This window comes from Triturus cristatus, chromosome 5_1, assembly GCF_964204655.1.
Source record: "Triturus cristatus chromosome 5_1, aTriCri1.1, whole genome shotgun sequence".
In the NCBI taxonomy this organism is placed as follows: Eukaryota; Metazoa; Chordata; class Amphibia; order Caudata; family Salamandridae; genus Triturus; species Triturus cristatus.
Genome location: NC_140587.1, coordinates 61,717,215 through 61,738,717, shown reverse-complemented (window position 1 = coordinate 61,738,717; position 21,503 = coordinate 61,717,215).

The window sequence follows — 21,503 nt, the reverse complement described above, 5'->3', positions numbered from 1 at the left end:
AACCCCTCTCTCCATACACCTGACATCAATGGCCGAAACTTTTCGAGAGTGGCGAAGAAGGCAGTGAGGTACGCCCAAACTTCCACGAGGATCCTCTATCAATAGGTAAGCGTTTTGCGGAACCCCTCGGCTCTCTACCGTGCCGTCAGTAATGCATGAAAATTGAAATTGACAGTTCCATATTCATAGGCTACCGTTACGGAGCCCATTAGCTTCTCTACCTGCTCGCCATTGATATCTTTAAATTAAAAACTCCACTGCCAAATAATAACAACATAGGTGACCCGTACCTATCACGATTATCATCTCCTCGGTCAAATAGTTTTGCGTGCTGCAATCAGGAAGGAATGACAATGCATAATTCTTGCTCACTGCCATCAGGGAAATATGATAATGTGTAATGAGATCACCGAAGCCATTACTTAAGATACATCGCTAGACTAAATCGCTCTGAATCTTTTTGCTAAACACTAAAAATATCATATAATTTACTCGTTTATACTCCATTACTTAGACCTCCTGGAGGAAAGAAAAAAAGATACAAACAGAAAGAAAGAGACCAAGAAAGAAGATATACACTTCTGCACGTCAAAGAAATTAGTACTATATATCACGAACTACCCTCTACCCCTGTCGCCAAATTCAACTGGGTGTGCACTATCGCCTTCTATTCTATATTGTTGCACTGCACAAACAATGTGATCAATATGCTAAATTATATCTACATCTATAATCATATCTTCATAGAAATCATCGATGCAACAGTTGCTTCACCAGTCGCTTGTTTAATATATCCCAGCTACCATAGTGCCAGAGTTGATAAAAGTATCAGCTAAAAGGTAATTCATCGACATTTCTAGACTCAGACCTAAAAACATAATTACTATCTCATTAGTCTCTAACTCGAATAACTCTGTTTTCCATTCTCTAGATTATTTTTCAGTGACTACTTTATCAGCAAGTATTAAATCCCAACTTCTTTCGACCTTCTCATTCTCACTGTGTTTTTTTGAGTAAGTTTTCCTTCTTTTCCTTGATGGTCAGTCTGTGGTTATCACTTCTTGCACCAATGGTGCTCACCACTCACTCTTGGAATCTTCAAACTATTTTTTGCTAAACAGGCCAATCTGTCGCAAGTCTTATAAGAATCCTATCATCACTATTATGGTTAATCCACTTTATTCACCTTAGACATTCTATTCAAAGTATTTTTTACTTTTCACTTCTATATTCAGTCACCACTATCATCTATTCTTTACTATGTGGTTCATTTTTTCACATCTACTTCAGTACGTAGTTGGTGTACCCGGAAGAGCTAATTTTAACCCCAGAGCCAATCTCTTTGGCAACTATGTCATCCAGACATCAATAAAATTATATTGTCTTATATGTTAAGCCAGTGTACCTTTGATTTTCAGGAAACATTGTGTGGCTTTCCTGACGAAGGCGCCATTGCGCCGAAACGCGCGTCGAAGATAATCCATTGCCGCAACTTCATATATTTTGAATGTCCATATTCTGATTCATTCTCATTATTTTACATTGTGTTTATTGAATAGGTTTTTTATGTCATTGTGTCTGTACTCCTATTGATATTTGGTTAAAGTTTTGTTCTTTTATAAAATTCATGTACATTTTTAGAAATTGAATTGTGTTTTAGTTTTTCGTTGATTTAAACATAAAATATGATTTTACACTGTCAATAATAAATAAAAAAATGTTTTAACCTTCATTATTGTATGGTACACTGGTTTTCATTAACAGTTTTTCTAACGTTTTCAGTTTTATATCACTTGACCTAGTGGCTGATATTTATATCTAATGTGATTGCCTAGGAATATACCCTTCACTGTGTCTGTTGCCCTGTCCTAGGAATTTACCTAAATATTTACAGGGGGTCCTTGATATTTTCAAAAGATGCAACAACTGAGAGCAGTAAGGATCCCTTTGGGGGTGATATGTTTAGCCCAGGGAACATTAAGCATCCTAGGAGCGGAGAATACTGTCCCATGGAACAAGTGGCTAAGTTTATAAAGACTTGGATATAAAAGCCACTAGACACGAATATGCGTAGGCTGATGAGAGCAGAATGCTCAAGCCCTAGAATTGAGGGGAAATGTTATGCAACTCCAAATTTGAACCCGGATCTCATAAGTTATCTCTTTAGACTTGAGAGAGATCCGAGGAATGGACTAGAAAGATGTTAAAAAAATTGCCAAGATAAGCTTTTGGATGTTTTGAAACTACTGGCAATGATTTTAGATATGGCAGAGGATGCTTATGCAAATGAGGAGCAAGTTGATGAGGAGCTGTTAAGAGTATGGAGCTAAATGGTGTTAGTCCTCCTAGGTTATGCTAATGCTGGGATGTTGCAGGAGAGGAATGCAATTTTAATGAAAATAAATCCAAATTGGGGGATATGGCACAGAAGGAGTCAAGTGAGGATACAAAGGGGTTGTTGTTGGAGAAGGTTTAGAGAAAGGGATTGGAAAGTATGTTGGAACTTTTACAGCTTTGGATAAGGCACAGGTTAATATGAAAATGTATTTGGTGTTTTTTGATGGGCCAGTAGAAGGGGACCCTTTACTGCAGGTGGAATGCAGAGGTCCCATTATGGAACGCAATGTAACTCGCAGTATGGAGGGCAGTACAGAGTTAGAGGATATCAACAAGGTGCAGGATTCTATCCAAGTAAAGGAAGGACAGGAAGACAAAGCAGGAGATATTCTAGAGGATGAGGATTACTCAATAAGGGAGGAGAAGGTGAGTATGGGGACTACTTTTGGTTCTTCCCAAAAAGGAGTAGGTGGACGATTGAGATTCTTCAAGAAGGAATGGGTGAGAATAACTGGGGACCCTTGGGTCTTGGACACGGTACAGGGTTTTGTAATAGAGTTTGCTATTTGTCCATTTCAGGAGAAGGAACAAAGAGAAATAAAAATGTCTGTAGAACAAGAAGCTATAGTAGACAAAGAAATTGTTTCACTAACTGAAAAAAATGTGATAGTACAAGTGGAAGAATCAGAAAAGTTTTTATAAGCAATTTGTTTCTGGTGGAAAAGAAGGACAAAGGGTGTCATCCAGTAATAAATCTAAGAGAGCTAAACAAATTCATAGTGTATCGTCATTTCAAGATAAAGGGAATCCAATGCCTAAGTGATATGTCGATAGAGAAGGATTGGATGGTAAAGTTGGATCACAAGAATGCATATTTTACAATTCCCATGGCAAGAGAGAGTCAAAGATATTTGCAAATCAGATAGAAGACAAGATTGTACCAATTCCTTTGTTCACCTTTCAAACTTTCCTCAGCACTTTGGTATTTCACAAAGGTAATGAGGGTGGTTGTTGCTTTTTTTCGGCAGAGAGGAATAAGGATGATTATTTATTTAGATGACATTCTGATATTATCTCAATGCCAGGTAGAGCTGAAGAGATCGATGCAGGAGGTAATGCTTGGAATAGAGAAGCAAGGAAGGAACTTTGTTGGTGGTTAGACAATACGGAGGCATGGAATAGCAAAGCAATATTTGGAGCAATGCCAGATTTCATGTTGGGAACAGATGCAAGTATGGCTGCCTGGGGAGAACGTTTGGGAAGTTTGGAAACTGGTGGTGCTCGGAAAAGAGAAGAGAAGTTAGAGCATTTAAATTGCCTGGAATTGACAGCAGGTTTATACGCTTTGTATAAAGTATCAAAGAGAGGATAAAGGGTCACACAGTGTTGTTGAGGATAGGCAATGTCTGCGGTGACATACATAAACAAATTGAGGGGCAAGGCCCCAGAATTTAGCAGGACTAGTGAAGAACTTTTAGGATATTTGTCTAGAGGTTGGGGTGGAAGTGAAGTATTTACCAGGAGAATTGAATGGGAGTGCAGCTTGGAATTCGAGGAATTTGAGGGATTTCAGCTACTGAAAGTTGAGCACGAAATGTTTTGTCAAGATAAACAATGCGTGGGGTCTGTTAGAGGTGGATATATTTGCAAGTGATCAAAAGTTTCAACTGAAAGAATACTTCAGTTGAAGAGCGTATCCCATGGCAGCAGCAGTGGATGCATTCCAGCAGATGTTGAAAGGGAGGAAGGGCTAAGCTTTGACACCTTTCGTGAAGTAAAGTGAGACGTAAAATGAGACGACAAGAGAGGAGTCAAATAGTTCTGGTGACACCATTTTGGGTGTCTAAGATTTGGTTCCCATCTGTGATGGAGCTGGCATGTACAGAGGCCTTGTTGATGCCTGCCAGAGTAGGTCTCCTAAGAAATGCAAAGGAGGAAGAGCATCCTTTGGTATCAAGTGGGGTTTTCAACCTTCTTGCATGGCGAGTGTACGGAGGTCTTATGGAGTCAAAGGATATCGGAAAGGGCAGCAGAATTATTGGAGGAGTCATGGCTGCCTGGAACAAGGAGGAGATACAAGGGAGTTTGGAGAATATGGTCTAGTTGGTGCATGGCAAGGGCCTGGATCCCGTGGAGGCTCCTGTAGTGGATGTGGTTAATTTTTTGACGGAGAAATTTCATGAAGACATGAAATACTGTGCACTCAATTGTTATAGATCCACAATATCTGCAGGGCATTCACAAATAGATGGTAGGTCTGTAGGAAGGTATGTGTTGGTGTGTAGAATTCTAAAGAGTATGAGGGTAAGGTGACCACCTAAGGCTCGTTATAGTGTGTTATGGGATGTAAATTCTATGCTATCTTTGTTTTTTCAATGGCCAACAAATAGATATTTGGACATTAAAAGACTATGTGAAAAAATTAGTGTATTTGTTATGTCTAGTGTCATGTAAAAGGGTGCCGAATGTAAATGCGCTGGAGGTAAGTAAGTAGTTGGAAAACAACAAAGACAATGTCTACATCTGTTTTCTATCCTTTTTTTGCATAAGAGAAGAAATTATGTGTAGTGAATTGTGTACAGGAGTATGAGAGCAGGGTAATGGAGAATAGGAAGGATGGAGATGTTCAGCTTCTAATTTCATATGTAAAGCCCTTTTGTGTTGTAAGCACAGCTACAATTTCTAGATGAGTAAAGAAAGTGATGAGAGAATGTGGGATTGATGCTGAAAGGTTCAAGTTTCATTCATTGAGTGTACCGATGGCTAGTAAGATGTATTTATGAGGTGGTCACTTAGTGGAAATATTTAAAGCAGCAGACTAGGCTAATGCAGGGACTTTTGCAAAAAAATATTTTAGACCCATTAGGCATGTTTCAAATGTTGTTTTAGGGGACTTTGAACATGCATAATGATAGCCTTGGGTCTTGTAATGAAATGTAATGGCGATTCTCCAAGCATAGTGTAATGAGAATCAAGACTTCATTAAAGAGGTATTATCCCTCCCTCTGCAGCCCATTTTGGGTAGGAGGTAAGGGGGTAGGTTGTGATTTAATTTACTTACGATAGTTTTCTGTTTAAAGTTGGCTGTAATAAAAAAAAGGTTGATGGTTTTGAGTTTCGTTTCTATGCAGAATGAAGGAAGGTGCTTTATTTAGAAGAAGTTTTCGGAGAGGAAGAGTATTCGAAAGAAGATCCAGTTCACTGCATTAAAAGAGGAAGAATGTTTGGTGGAAGTTCTAGTGCTTTAGTGTATTGTGAAGTTTTTAAAGTTGCTGCATGAATGTGAATAAAAGATGTTATGCATAATGTTAGCCTCCCCCTCTTTAATGAAATCTTGATTCTCATTACACAATGCTTGTAGAATCACCATTCTCATGCATTCTTCACAGAGGCTTGAAAACATTCAAATGATCTTTATTTTTATTTACTGTGAGCCATATCCATTGGACGGAATTTTGTCACCACTGGTGAAAATACATTTTGAGCATCCTCCATCGGAATGGCTTCAGAGACGTGCTATCTCCAAAAATGTAAAATCGATAACATACTTAACAATTGTCACTGGTATCGATGCTGCTAATAGCTTTATTGCTGTCAAGTGGCCCACAGGTCTTAGCTGGTATTTTTTTTTTAAAGGAAAACATGTGAAAAATGTGGCACTAATGGTTGACCACTGCCACCACTCAACAGCTACTAAAAGCCCATCCCAAAAGAGTCAAGCTTTGGGATGCAGACTCAACAGTTACAGCCTGCAGAGCAGCTGTGAATTTTTCTGACTGCCCAATCTCATAAGGGACATTATTACTTTGGGCTCCCCTAACATTTGTCAGTGAAATGTGGCAAAGAATGATGCAGGTTTGGGTACCAAAGAAATCAGTGCAGTCTTCAACATTGACACAAGATTTCTAGTAGTTTCCTCCTTCTTGAAGACGTCACACAGCATTGTGGCCAATGTCAGCTCAGAGAAGCGGCCATCCTGCCCCGTGGATTTGTTAGAGGATACTCAGACATTACCTTCATGCTTTCTTCCTTTGATTTTTCACCCTTACATTCCATTTGAACAAGGGGATGACAGCTTTTGTCTACCACTGTCCTGTCACTCCATTCTGGTTTTTGTAGGTCAATAAAAACAGGAAGGGCATGCCGGGGCAATATCAATCAGGGCTGAAACGGGAACCCAACGCAGCCCAGGCAATATCAAAGGACCACCTCCCCTGCTGCCTTTGTTACTGGGGGCCGATAGAGCAGCACAACTTCAAAACCAGCCCCCAGTAACAAAAACAGTCCCCACCGCTGCAAGTTTGGCCTCCACCCATCCAGCTTCCCGAGGAAATGCCTGATGCCCACTATGGCCATTGCGGCCCTGATATCAATCAGATGTATGTATAGTGAGCCCTGATCATACTAAACAGCTATGCTATTTCTCTTTGCTAGGGCAGTGTCTATCCAAGACGCCCTCCCAGATGCCTATATTGATTTTGTCAATGAAATAGAGGCTGATTTGTCATCACGGTGCATTGTTATAAGAGAATGAAGTTGTTTTCTCTTCATACTAATTTCCCATAGAGGTGGTAGAGTTATGAAGCAGGTGCAGCCCTAGCTGAAATGGAGAATGTCAGAGAGAGCTTCGTCCAAGATGGAGAAATGGGATACAACAGGCAGCAATGAGCCAGAGAATACGGATAAGTAATTCCTACAAATAGTGGTATGAGGACAGGACATATTTCCGTACTGTTTAATCTGTGGGTGTGTTGGTTTCCAAAACATCAACTAGGCCATTGTCATCTAAGTTATCTTTCAGAACGACCTTGTTCTTTTGTATGATGCGTGTCCTGGGGCAGGACATATTCAGTATAGGAGCAATGACAAGGTCCCAGTCTCCCCCGAATAGTGCTAAGATGTTGCTGAATAAGGATGAGAGTAAGGGAACTTTAGAAACATGTGTGGATTGGATAGTACCCACAGCCAAGTTTATACTTAGAGTGGTGAGTTTGGCAATAGGTCTCATCCCTGAGAGACTGTCCAAGTCTTTCAGCACTGTGCATGCCAGTGATTTCTAACACAGATAGCCACCCTGCATTTTTGGTGGTGTCGTCTTCTGTTTATCTGGTTGCAACTATTACGGGTGGGTTTATTGCAAAAGTGCAATATCAATAGATTTGGAGGACGGATACATTAGGATCGTCTTTCTTTTCATGAAACCAAAAGTGACATTGATATGCATGGAACCTATTGTGTAGAGTTAGGGTGCTCTTGCAGCACCAAGGTCAAGGGAGGAGAAATTGCAGTTGTGGGAGAAGGTTAAAGAGTGGGATATAAACTGTAGGTTGAGGAATGTGAAAAGTGTGTATTCCGTGCACAGGTAAGATAGTAAATCTCATGGGTGATTAGAACAGGTATCGATGTAAGAATTGTAAAAGGGGTAGGGAGGATATTGAAAAGGGGCAGGTAGTATGCGTGAGGTGGACAAGTGGGTAGTGCTGGTGATAAAGGTTGCTGAGAGTAGTTATCTATTATTGAAATCAAACAGTGAATACCAATGGGTTGTAAACAAAAGTCCATGTGTGTGCAGCCACGCAGAGCATCCCTAAATCTTCAAATTTGAGCCATGCTGTGTCCAGGGACTCGGTCGATCACCACTGAGCACCTTCATCAAGAACTTAAGAAATTGGATTATTATTTAGGGTGGATGACAATCGTTGTCAAGGCAAACTCTCAAAATCACCAAATTAAGCTGAGCTTAACCCCTTGAGAGCTTTAACACAGAGCAGACAAGCTTACTTTAGGGTAATGTGTAAAGTACCAAACAGTAAAAATTCTAAACCAAATGTAAAACATTCAGTAACATTTGATAAGCAAAATTACACCGAAAAGCAAAATCGAATAAGGGGAACCACAGATTTGATAATATACAGTTTATGTAGGAATAGTGCCAAGAAGCATGCCATTGATGGTCAATGTTTGTGGTGTCTCCTTGAAAAGTACATAAATGTATTATTAGTCCAAGCCAAATAGGCTTTCACAATCACTTCTGGACGTGAAAGTTCTCAAGATGCCCTACCTTCATAAAAGAATACCTCTGACCTTCTGGTAGGTCGCTCCCCTTCCACGCAGCGCCGACTGTGTGCTCCTGCTGCCGCCTCCGCCAGTAAGCGCCGCACTTTTGCCTTTTGCCTCTGTGCCACTGCTCCACTTAGGTCCCGCTTCTCTTCTGTGCCACTCGTCTCTCCCCCCTTGTTGTGCCCCCTTTATTTCTGTGCCCCGTTTTCCAGCTGTAAAAATACTCATTTTTTCACCCCTTGTTGTTGTGCCCGCTTGCCTTCTGCACCACTGTTCCCTGCCGCAGCAGCCCCTCAGCCCTGCCCCCTGCCCACCTGCTGTTCCCGCCTCCTGCCTCCCAGCTGCTCCTCCCTCCCGCCTCCCCATATATGCTGAACGCTGCGCGGCCGCGCCGCTGGCGCGCCAAAGGCGCACCTAAGGCAAGCCTGTCTGCGCCCGGACCGCGCCAAGCACCAGAACCCCTGGACCCCACGAACGCCAGGACACCAGACTCCGCTACGACGCCAGCACCCTCCACGCACTCAACGCCGGCCGAAACCACACCTGCTTTGAGGCCGCCCCGAAACGGACCCACGGACTTCTGCTTCACCTGCAACAGAGCCACCAAACCTCCAAGGACAGGACCCAACCACCTACGCTGCATACTCCTCAACACCTGCTCCGCATGCAAACACGCAGTCGAGCTCTGTGATCTGCTCGACACCTCTGCCCCAGACGTAGCCTTCCTGACTGAGACCTGGTGGAACGACTCCTCGGCGCCCGACATCGCCATAGCCATCCCGGACGGCTACAAGATCACCCGCAGGGATCGTGCCAACGGAATCGGAGGAGGAATAACCATCGTCCACAAGTCCACCCTCAAGGTCGCCACCCACGCAGACGACACCCTCAACACTGCCGAACACCTGCACTTCCGGATCCACACCGACCCCAACACCACCCTCAGAGGAACACTCGTCTACAGAACCCCCGGACCCCGGGCTCAGTTCAGCGACTCCATCGCCGACCTCGCCAGCATCCACGCCTTCGCCTCCACGGACTACATCCTCCTCAGGGACCTGAACTTCCACCTCGAGAACAACAACGACATCAACTCCGTCACCCTGATAGACAACCTCGCCAACCTCGGCCTCAGACAACTCGTCACTGCACCCACACACGCCGCCGGCCACACGCTGGACCCCGTCTTCTCCATAAGCACCCACGTTGCCTTTGACCCACACCACCGAACTCCACTGGACTGACCACCGCTGCATCCATTTCAACTTCAAGAAACCAACCACGCACCACAGCACCCAACAGCTGCCCCGCCGCTGCTGGAGCAAAGTCACCGAAGACCGGCTGATCACCACCCTCACCCAGAACCCACCCACCGACCCCACCAACCCAGACGCCGCAGCCTGCAACCTCAAACAGTGGATCAACGACTGCGCCAACACCCTCGCCCCACTCAAGAAACCCTCCAACAACCACACCAGCAAGAGAGCCACCTGGTTCACCAACGAGCTCCAGACCTCCAAACGCGCATGCCAGAAACTGGAAAAGAGATGGCTCCATGAACGCACTCCAGACAACCACGCAGCCCACAAGGACGCCACCCGCAGACATCACCACCTCATCAGATTAACCAAGAGTTCCTCCTTCAAAGACCGCCTGGATAACAACACACACGACAGCAAACAGCTCTTCAGCATCGTAAAGGAACTCTCCAACCCCAGCGCCAATGCCAACGACATCCCCCCTCACAACAACTGTGTGACTCACTAGCCCCCTTCTTCCACCGCAAGATCACTGACATCCACAACAGCTTTAACACCATGACTGCCCCGACTACACCAGACTCCACGTCCCCTGTGAACACCACCAGCACCAACCGCCTGACCTCCTGGTCCAACGCCAACGTCGACGAGACACGCAAGGTCATGAACTCCATCCACTCAGGATCCTCATCAGACCCGTGCCCACGTATTCAACAAAGCAGACGCAGTCATCGCACCCCAACTACGGAAGATCATCAACATCTCCTTCGAAACAGCGACATTCCCGGAAAGCTGGAAGCACGCCGAAATCAACGCCCTCCTCAAGAAGCCCAAAGCGGACCCCTACGACCTCAAGAACTTCCAGCCCATCTCCCCGCTACCGTTCCCGGCGAAGGTCATCGTGAAAATCAACATGCAATTGGCCCACCACCTCGAAGACAACAACATCTTGGACCTTTCCCAGTCCGGATTCAGACGAAACCACAGCACCGAGACAGCCCTCATCGCCTCCACAGATGACATCAGGCACCAACTAGACAACGGCGAAACAACAGCCCTCATCCTCTTGGACCTATCAGCCGCCTTCGACACGGTCTGCCATCGCACCCTAAAGACACGCCTCCAAGAAGCCCGAATCCAAGAGAAGGCCCTCGACTGGACCACGTCCTTCCTCTCCGATAGAACCCAGAGCGTCCGCCTCCCACCCTTCTGATCCGAAGCCACCGACATCATCTGCAGCGTCCCCCAGGGCTCATCCCTCAGCCCGACGCTGTTTAACGTCTACATGGCCCCCTCGCACAAGTGGCCCGCCATCACGACCTCAACATCATCTCCTACGCCGACGACACCCAAATCATCCTCTCCCTCACAAAGGACCCTCACACCGCCAAAACCAACCTCCACGAGGGAATGAAGGCTGTCGCCGACTGGATGAGGAGCAGCCGTCTGAAACTGAACTCTGACAAGATGGAGATCCTCATCCTAGGACCCACCCCCTCAGCCTGGGACAATTCCTGGTGGCCGACCACACTGGGAACAGCACCAACACCCACGGACCATGCACGCAACCTAGGGTTCATCCTCGACTCCTCCCTCTCCATGTCCAAACATGTCAACGCCGTCTCCTTCTCCTGCTACAACACCCTCCGCATGCTACGCAGGATCTACAAGTGGATCCCGACCGAAACAAGAAGAGCAGTGACACAGGCCCTCGTAAGCAGCAGACTGGACTACGGCAACGCACTCTACGCAGGAATCCCAGCCAAACACCTATGACGACTACAACGCATCCAAAACGCCTCCGCCCGACTGATCCTCAACGTCCCCCGCCGCAGCTACATCACCCCCCACCTGAGAGACCTACGCTGGCTCGCCGTCAATAAGAGGATCACCTTCAAGCTCCTCACCCACGCACACAAAGCACTCCACAACGCCGGACCAGCCTACCTTAACAACAGACTCAGCTTCTACACCCCCACCCGCCAGCTCCGCTCTGCCAGCCTCGCCCTCGCCGCTGTCCCCCGCATCTAACAAACAATCTCCGGCGGCAGATCCTTCTTCTACCTCGCCGCCAAGACCTGGAACACCCTCCCTGCCCACCTACGGCAGACCCAGGACCTACTCGCCTTCAGAAGACTCCTCAAGACCTTGCTCTTCGAGCAGTAGCGGCTCCCCCCCTCCCCTCAGTGCCTTGAGACCCTCACGGGTAAGTAGCGCACTTTACAAATACATTGATTGATAACAAAGGAGAACCATGGATTTCTATTAGCCAGACCAAGCTAAACAGTCATTAATTACCAGACAATTTAATTTGGTTTCTGGTTTAAGTCAGACTGATTCCATAACAATCAGTTAGAAAACCTTGATCCAGCTCTTCATGGGGAATAAACGAGGCAGAACTATTGGGGAGGGACAATATACTCTTCAGAAGCGGACTCTCAACAGTTTGCAACGAAGATGCTTAGGCATACCCCAGATGTTGCTAACATGAAATGCTATAGATACATGTTTCACATCCAAAGGCCTATGACCTAACCTGTTGACAAAGTCAAATACAGAAGAAATAGACTTCAAGAAACTAAGGCCCAAGGATCCCCTTGGGAGCAGCGGTCAGACTCCTATCCCTACCATGAGGGCGGTGCCTGCGCAAGCACCACTGTAGTGATTTAGCTGTCCTTTTCCGACTGCCTTTTCAGGAAGCATTCACTGAGCAGGGACCCTGTCCCCCGTGAGCCACTGCTAAGTGCCCTGGGGGCACATGTAGTGCCCCCACACATCCATGCAACGTGTGCTAGGTACCACATGGTACCAGGCACATGTGCATGGATGTGCACTAAGTACCTTTTGTTACTGCGGCTTGTGCTGCAGCCCTTTTCCTCGGTCGCAGCGCATGCCACTGTAGAAAAAGGCACTTTCCAACCGCCTACCAGGCAATAATATTAGGGCAGGTGGGACTGCCGACCACCATTGTAATGAGGGTCAATGTGTTATAGATGACAAAAATGGTGCCCAGAAGTTAGAGGAATCAAATAGAAGACCCAGGTGGGATAAAGAATCAGCCTTGTTAATTGTGATGCCCTTTACCTTACACATGTGGGATTTAGTTAATCTAGGCCCTATCACTATTGGTTGTCTTTCTTGTAAAGTTGTTCCCCAGGTACAAAGAATCTATAAAGGACACAAAAGGGTCTAACAGGTGTTGTAAGCCTAACACTGTTCTCGCAAGTAGAGCAGTGTCATCGGCACAGAGTAATGCTGGAATTGTATGCCTTCCAACGTGTAAACCCAAAACTAGGGTACGTTCCAGTTAATTTATGAACAAGGTGAACAAAAAGGGTGAAATAACACATTTCGTTTGTAGTGATAGAGGCACTCTTGTGGTCTGACACCCTGTGATGACCTTTGACTACCGTTATTTTAATTGACTTTGGTGTGTTATTTTATCCTAGCCTGAATGTATGATGTTCTGAATATGCCTTGCTTCTCTTAAATGTTTATTTCTTGTATTCTTGCAGTCTTTCAGTGGGAGCTGTCTTGGAGTATAACAGCCTTGCCAAGAAAAAACGTGTGGGATGTGAATGAGAGAGAGAGTGAGGTGTGGAATGCACTTTTTGGTCTCGAAGTGCAGTGTTTTGAGCAGTGGTGCACAAATGTGCACTGTGTTGTACATTAAGAGATGAAGTATGTGATGCTATAAGCAATGGTGCTCAAATGTGCATGGTGTTGTAAATCGATAAGTAATATGAAGTTCTTACTATTGGCTTTGACATGGCCTTATGTCATCCTGAATTCTGACTCTGCCTAGCTTGAGCTTTATCTGCGTTCAAGGATTGTTTTTGTGAGGGATTATTTAATGTACCCTGGAAGGCTTTCGTGAGCTTCGTCAAGGTAAAGGCAGGAACATGCAACACTCTAGAGGGAATGTGGGAACTCCTTCCTGCCATGGAATGCTACCTTGGAAGCTGGCCAGTCCTGGTAAGATTCCTTTGGTGCAGGGTGGACATTCTCTAGCCTTCTAGTGTGTTTTTGAGATTATAAAGCTGAGGGTTGTTGACTTAGAAACCGGGATTTTGGAATCTGAATGGGGACGGACACGTCTACTTCGGTACAGCGAAACCCTGGTTGCTGAGGCTCTTATCCCTGGCTGTTAATCCCCCGGTCAGGAGTGGGCTAAAATGCAGTGTTTGCACCAGTTGAGGTGTTGAGTTTTGATTATTGCCATTGTGATGTGTGGCCAGTGGCTTTGATCATTCGAGGTGTTTGACTTTTGATTATTGCCATTGTGATGTGTGGCCAGTGGCTTTGATCATTTGAGGTGTTTTCTTTGTGATTCAGTGTATATATCTTTCTGATCTCTTGCAGGACATCCACATTATATTTTCTTGAGTGTTATCTAATATTATTTGCTGCTTGTTTATTCGTTAATATTATTCATGCATTTAACTATTGCATTTACCAAGTGTGTTATTATTGAATGCATATAAATATATATCTCTATGTGTATTTGAATGTTCTGCATTTGGCATCTGGGAAAGCTATTCTATTAGAGAGCATTGTGTAAAATAAAACCCTTTATAGGTGTTGTTTTTGTGTCATGTCTCCTGCTTCCCCGTGGGTTTGAGCCACTGTGTGGGAGATTCTGTATTATCTGAAAGGTGAAGCAAGACACTTGTTTAACTTTTGCTTTCAAAAAGGTCTAACAAGTGTTGTAAGGCTAGCACTGTTTCTGCAAGTAGAATAGTGTCATCCACACAGAGTGATCCTGGAATTGTATACCTTCCAATGTGTAAACCTAAAACTAGGGTACTTTCCAGTTAATTTATGAACAAGGTGAACAAAAAGGAAGAAAGAACGCATCCCTGTTGAACTCCTTGCTTTTAATTAGATGAGGTGCAACATTATTCTCCTCAGCCTTCCCTAACAGAAGCAGAGATTTGAGTGGAAGGCATGCAGAATAGCAACATTAGTATCAACTTCTCAAAAAATCCTAATGCCACAGTTTGTCTCCTTACACTGTGTTGAGTGACGAGCTAAGGGCCATAAAAGCTATGTGTGAACGAACCCTCCTTGGCCACTTTGCATTTGTTAATTATTAAATAAAGTTCTTAGCACAGGTGAATTGTCCCTAATTGGGTCTAAGTCTGTTCTGAAGGTCACAAAGTACAGATTTTCACTAGTCCAATACGTCAACCTGTTTAAGACTATGTGCTCTATGCTTTTACCCACAGAATCAATTATCGAGATGGGCCTGTAACAACAGGGATCATCCTTGTTTCCTTTTTAAAAATAGCCATGACCATGGCTTAAGAAGGCTTTGATGGTGACAGTAAGTAAAGGGGCCCAGAGTTTGACATTGAAACTATATAGGCCTGCAGGTACACCATTTGGGCCTGGGACTTTGTTTTTTGGGGACACATTAATAACATCTGTGACCTCCTTTAGTGATAGATGGAAGTTTGACTTGCCCTGGACCTCTTGGGGGAAAGGTTTCCATTCCAGGACAATGCGTAGATCATATATCTCCTCCAAATGACTAACCCACTTATCAAAAGGAATGTGTGAGTACCAAGCAGGGCTCTCGGAGGACACCAAAAGAGGATGGTTAACAATTTACCAAAAAAGGCACAATCTTTAATATCATTAGAATATAATATTGCTTCTTTGCCTCCTGATGCAGAACATTCTTCCTATCCTTAATCACCTGTTTATAAATGGCTGTACAAACAACAAAATCTGACCTTAACTTGGGGCATATTTTCAAAGCACCAATCAAGTCACAATGGGCTTTGGAGCATGAGTGATCAAACTATCTGCAGGTAAGGGCTCACAATGGAAAATTTTGCTGAGGCGGTCAACAATTTCTTCACATTCTTGCATACTGAATAAAAAGAACCCAGAATCGCCTCAAATGTTGATTTGCTGTTCAATTAAATGTCAAAGTCATTAAAACTAAAGATCTCTACTTTTTCATTAAAAAAACTCCCTGGATGACTTTAACCCATCTCAGTCTATGACCCTGATTAGTGTCAGCGGATTTTGATTACTGTGAGAGTCTCAGATTACATTGTGGTCTTTGATTGAGGAAAGAGGGGCTAAGACCAATATAAAATCCATAACTGAAGACAACCTCTACCTGAACAGTGGGGATGTCAGCAGCAGAGACATTGCCCTTTCTCAGACTGCTTATGAAGGAATTATTAAATTAATTAAAAATACTGTTCATCAGTTCCTATAGCTCACTGTACATGGAATGTATGCCAGAGAATACGTCTTTTTACTTACAGCTGTTTGGAACATGATAACAATTAGAGCAGAGATGTAAACTAAATTCACCCAACACCAATGGAATGTAGCTGTTAGACTTTTCCCAGAAATGTGTGAGCCACGTGGAAGAAGGTTCAGGCCTGGTTATGGAAATTTAAGATGGCAGAAGCCATCGAGTCTGTGGCCAAAGCTGTGTCCTGCATCAGTCAAGTGGGTGTGCGGACGTCATCAGGGACAGGTGCAGGGCTCAGGGACCTGGACACCCAATAAAAGGGGGCCCATCTCTGCCTCCCAGAGGGAAGGGATGTAGAGACATGCAGGAACATTACCGCAGCCCAGCTGGGGGCCAGATGACTGGAACAGACTACCCGCATAGAAGGAGACCCTCGAAGTTTGTTGCTGAAGGCCCCGGCTTGGTGGTGTTGGAGAGACTGGGCATGTAGGGGACTGCAAGATGCCCAGCGGGTGTTGCTGGGGATACCAGCCTTAGAAGTGCAGCTCATGATGAAATGGAGGCCTGATATTGCTGTTGCGGAAGAACAAAGGCCTTGGAAGGAGGAAGTGCCTGGTCAGGAAAAGTGTGGGTGTCCAGTGCCCCTTGAAAGGTACAGGGGTGACGGAGGAGAGGCTGTGGTGCTTGTGCCCACTCAGGGAAATCTGGGGTAACCTGTCTGAGGATGGGTCCTCTCTGTCTTTGCACTTGGTCTTGCAGAAGGTGGCTAGGTTGCTGTCTCCCGGGGTCAGGGTCTGGCGGGGGTTTGCCTGCCTCTTGGATGGGGAGCAGTGGCGTACTTGTATTTAAAGATGGAGAGGTGCACCCTATTGTTCTTTGATATTGTAGTATAAAACAACTGGTCTAAGGGTGCTACACTACCTTAGTGTGTTGACGACACACGTATGTTAAATAGTGAAAAATACAGGAAAGAACCTGAATGTAGTGTGCACTGTTCCTGGAGAACAAAGGTTCTAGAACTTCTTTAAACTGATGGCATAAGTGTTGCATTACAAAGTATCAGTTTAAAGAAGTTCTAGAGCAGTGGCGTACACCATGTGGGCCAGCCCTGGAAGATCCTACTGCAGATTGGGATGGCCCTGAACTGGCTGTGGGGAGTGGGGTCCAGTTGTGACTGCAGTGTGTTGACAGCTGTCACTGGAGCCCCGAATCCTGAGCTGCCAGTGGATGGGGATCTCTACCTGGTGAAGGCATGGCATTGATAGTCAGTGGAGCTGGTGATCTGACCTCTATAGTTGGCACATGCACATGTCCTTGGCAACTGGAAGGGGTGGTCTGTAAATATTTACCTGGAGTACACCACTGCTGTTCAATGATAATAAGAAACCTTCATTATAGTTAAACAACACCTGCCGCAGCTGAACTTAAAATACACTTTATTCTTCCCTACAAAGCTATGGATCATGATGGTTCGCATTTTTTCACATCAGTGGCTGTGGTGTGGGACTGGCAGGAAGCATGTGGACAACCATCACCCACTGGACAAGAGAGGAGTCGGTCTACAATGTGGCAGGGCCAGAGAGAAAACACAAGTTGCATCAGAATTCAAAAGCAGGCACCACAAGGGACCAGATGTAGTCTGAGAGAGCAAGGTGGTGGTGGAAATACATCACTGTCAGTCCCTGATCACTACCAACAGATAGGTGACACTGAAGAGAGACAAGAATGAATTGGAAAGGAAGACCACAAGCTCTGTTGGGAAGCAGGCTGAATTGGCCTCACCGGTGGTTACTTTGATGACGTTAGACATTATTGTTTGACATTGACAAAAACGAGACCTAGCCCTACCTCACTGATGAACTTCACCAGCAGCACAACAAAGGGAGATTAATCAATAGAGGACAACAGTTTCAGAAATGTATGGTGACATTTTCAAATACCGCAACTTCAGAGGCCTATGACTCCGAACCAAGTACAAGTACAGCCAAAAATTCCACAGCTAGCACTTCTGCACAATTCCGTTTTTTTAAAGATAGGGGGATGGGAAAAATGGCCCCGGGTCAGAATTATTAACTGCAGAAAGGCAGAGGTTAGGGGTGTGGCAGAGGACATGCTTAGGGACAAGGTTTTCAACAGTCAGACACACGAGAAGAGACAGACACAGAGACAGAGGTGCCAATGGTAATTCCTGCACCTGATATTTAATCTGACTAACCAGACACTGAACCCGCATGAGATACCGCTTTCGAGTACGGGCTTGAGTTTTATGCCAACAACCAGGTCTGATCCTTTGTGAATCAAACTTGACCTGCAGGCCTTTTTTTCACAAAATTAGACTCAGAATTAATTTTGACAACAATGAACCTGCTGGGGATCAAAATGTTACTGGACTCAGACCACCCTCCACCTTCAGCCCCCTTTCTATTACTACATCTACAGAAATCACCACTTTTGAAAAAGTAGTCCTTATAGGCGTTGATAAGGTATGCAACTCTATTAGATACATCAAATATAACATATTAAAGGAGGAGAATCTTACCCTCCGAGCCCTGACAAACAACGCTGATGTTGGCCGGGCACTTTTGGACAAATAATTTTACTACACTGAAGTTCTCAAACAATTATCAGTAGAGGGACATTATACTAAGCTGAATTATAACCCTACATCTAAGGTACAAACTTTGATACAAGCTGTTACCAGTAGGGGGGATACATGAAGGTTATCTGAGTAAAAAAGAACATGCCTTTTTCAACTCATGACATCCCAGAACCTCCATCATATATACTCTACCTAAGAGGCACATAAATCTCACAAATCCCAGACACAACCCATTTTCTCTGTGGATCACTATGGGAACCACTGTGTCAATACATTGATATCTTCCTGAAACCATTTGCTCCTCTAACCTGTTCTTATACTCGAGACAGCATGCATTTGATCCAACACACTGAAGGCATGCCTTTTGACTATACACAACTTCTCTTAGTAATTCCAGACTCAAGACAACAACCCCATTCAGTCCCACTCAGTTCTAATTTGAAGTCGCCGAGATGGCATTATCCCATAACTTTTTTCAATTTAAGAAAAATTTCTACTACCACAACAGAGAAGTAGTGATGGGGGTATTTGCCTCCGATTTTGCAAATCTGTTTATGGATGATTATACACACTTATGTAAAGAACAGAATCCCTTTACACTCAATATTCATGTGTGGTGTTCTTACATAGATGACGTCTTAATGATTTGGGAGAAGAACACAATCTCACTCAGTTTGGTTTTACAGTAGATAACTAATAGATCACCTGATATACAGTTTACCAAGCAACATGATTCCAGTAGCATTGCTTTCCTTGACTTGAACATCAAAGTTGGCAATGGTATGCTGTACACAACTTTATTCAGAAAGCATAAAGAAAAAACTCACTTCTTATGAACTCAAGCCACTATCCGAGAGCACTCTAGAAAAACTTGCCCTAGGGTCAGTGCTCGAGACTGCGCAGAAAATGGTCGTTGAAAAGGGATTTCTTTCACAAATCTAATTTATTGATTTCCCATCTACGTGCGAGAGGTTATCCCACGAGATTGCTTAAACAAGCATGCAAGATGGCCTGGTGCACCCATAGAGATGTTCTCCTGGTCCCAAAGACCAGGCAGACAGGCCAGGATCAACTGATCTTTGTATGTACCTTTAATGCTGCTAGTAATGACATTGAAAAAAGCAGTATTAACCCTTTCGGTGCTCATGACGGAGCGGTTCTGTCATGAGCCACGGTCAGCGTGTGCTCATGACGTAACCGGTCCATCATGGCACCCACCCACGGGGGAAGCGCTGGCGCTCCCCCCATGGGCAGGCGATCTAGCCCCCACAGAGGGCGATGGCAGTGGAAGAGTTTCCGCTGCCACCCCCGACCCCCCCCTCGGCAATCCTGTGACATTAGCGCACACAGCACGCGCCAACGTCATCAGGAAGCGCTGGACGCCTGGAAACCATTTGTTTCCAGGCGTTCAGATGAGCAAGGAGTACGTTTTGGTGCTCCGGTGGGGTGGAGGGCCAGATCCTCATGCAGTGTTTCCTCTCCCCTGATGTCTCAATGCAGGGCATTCCTGCTGCACGCTCGCAAACAGCGTCGCGATTGTGCAGCTGGATTGCCCCCACTAGACACCAGGGATGTATTTTTTATGGAAAGGAAGCGACCCCTTGGGCAAGGGATTCTTCCTTAGGGGACTTATTCTTTTGAAGACTTTTATGCCCCCCTGGGGACAGATCACCTTCGTTTTCTGGCATTTCTGGCCCCAGGGGGGACAGAAAAGACCACTTGAGCCAGGGATGTTTAAAAAAATAAAATGGAAGCAACCCCTTGAGCAAGGGTCGCTTCCAGGGGGCATTTTTTTTTAATGTGTATTCTGTCCCCACGGGGGCAGATCTTCATGTTTATTCGGCCTTTCTGCCCCCGGGGGGGGCAGAATACCCCACTAGACACCAGGGAGTTCTTTAAAATTTAAATGGAAGCGACCCCTTGAGCAAGGGTCACTTCCGGGGGTGCATATTTTTATATGTGTATTCTGCCCCCCCCTGGGGGCAGATCGGCACATTTTTCAGCCTTTCTGGCAGAAAACCCCACTAGAAACCCGAGACTAATTTTAAACTTAAAATGGAAGCGACCCCCTGGGTAAGGGTCGCTTCCAGGGGGCATATTTTTTATATGTGTATTCTGCCCCCCCTGGGGGCAGATCTGCCTGTTTTTTGGCCTTTCTGCCCTAGGCGGGAGGAGGGAGGCAAAACACCCTACTAGGCACCAGGGATTTATTTATTTTGCAAGGGGGGCACATTTCTGTCTGCTGTTTTCTGCCCCACCGGGGGGACAGATCGGCCTGGCAGACAACCTCACCCGATCCCTTGGGCAAGATTACCCCCCATTTTTCTCAGCCCTATTTGAAGGCCCATATGGCAGATTGACTATTTGGGTAGTGACATAGCGTGTTATAATGTTAATTGTTTTATTTCTTGTGAATTGCATTTGTAATGCTTTATTTCTCCTTTTTAGGTCTCGCGAGCCAAAGGCTCGAAGAGACATTTTGTATGTGGGCTCCAAAAAGTGCTACCAGGCCAGCCTAGAGCTACAGTGCATGTGCGCGGGCGCGCGCGCCGCGCTTACTTTCACTTTCGCGGCCGCACGGCAGCTTTGATCGCGATCGCGATTTCGCTTAATTTAAGGAAAGTGACGCACTAGTTTCATAAGCAAACATTTCTTAAATCTGCTCTCACACTAAAGCTCATAACCTTTTAACGTCAAATTACTTACAGAGCCAAAAGACAGCACTAAACTCTCTAAAAAAAATCCAACGCGATTGCTTGCCAAAATAATCATATGTGGTCGAGTTGCGGTCCAATGCTCGTTGCAGTTGAAGCTGACATAGTCTTGAGAAGTACGCACATCAAACTAGGTTACCGAGGGCCTCTGCTGTCTTCAGACAGTAAATGCAGCCTAATGAACAGCAGCCAGGAAGTAAACTGTCTGTGGGCCTGAAATCAAGGGTGATTTAGAACGGACCGTGCATTTATAGTAGTAGGAAATACCAGAGTATAAAATAACCGCTCCTTCCCCCAACACACGCACACTACAAAAA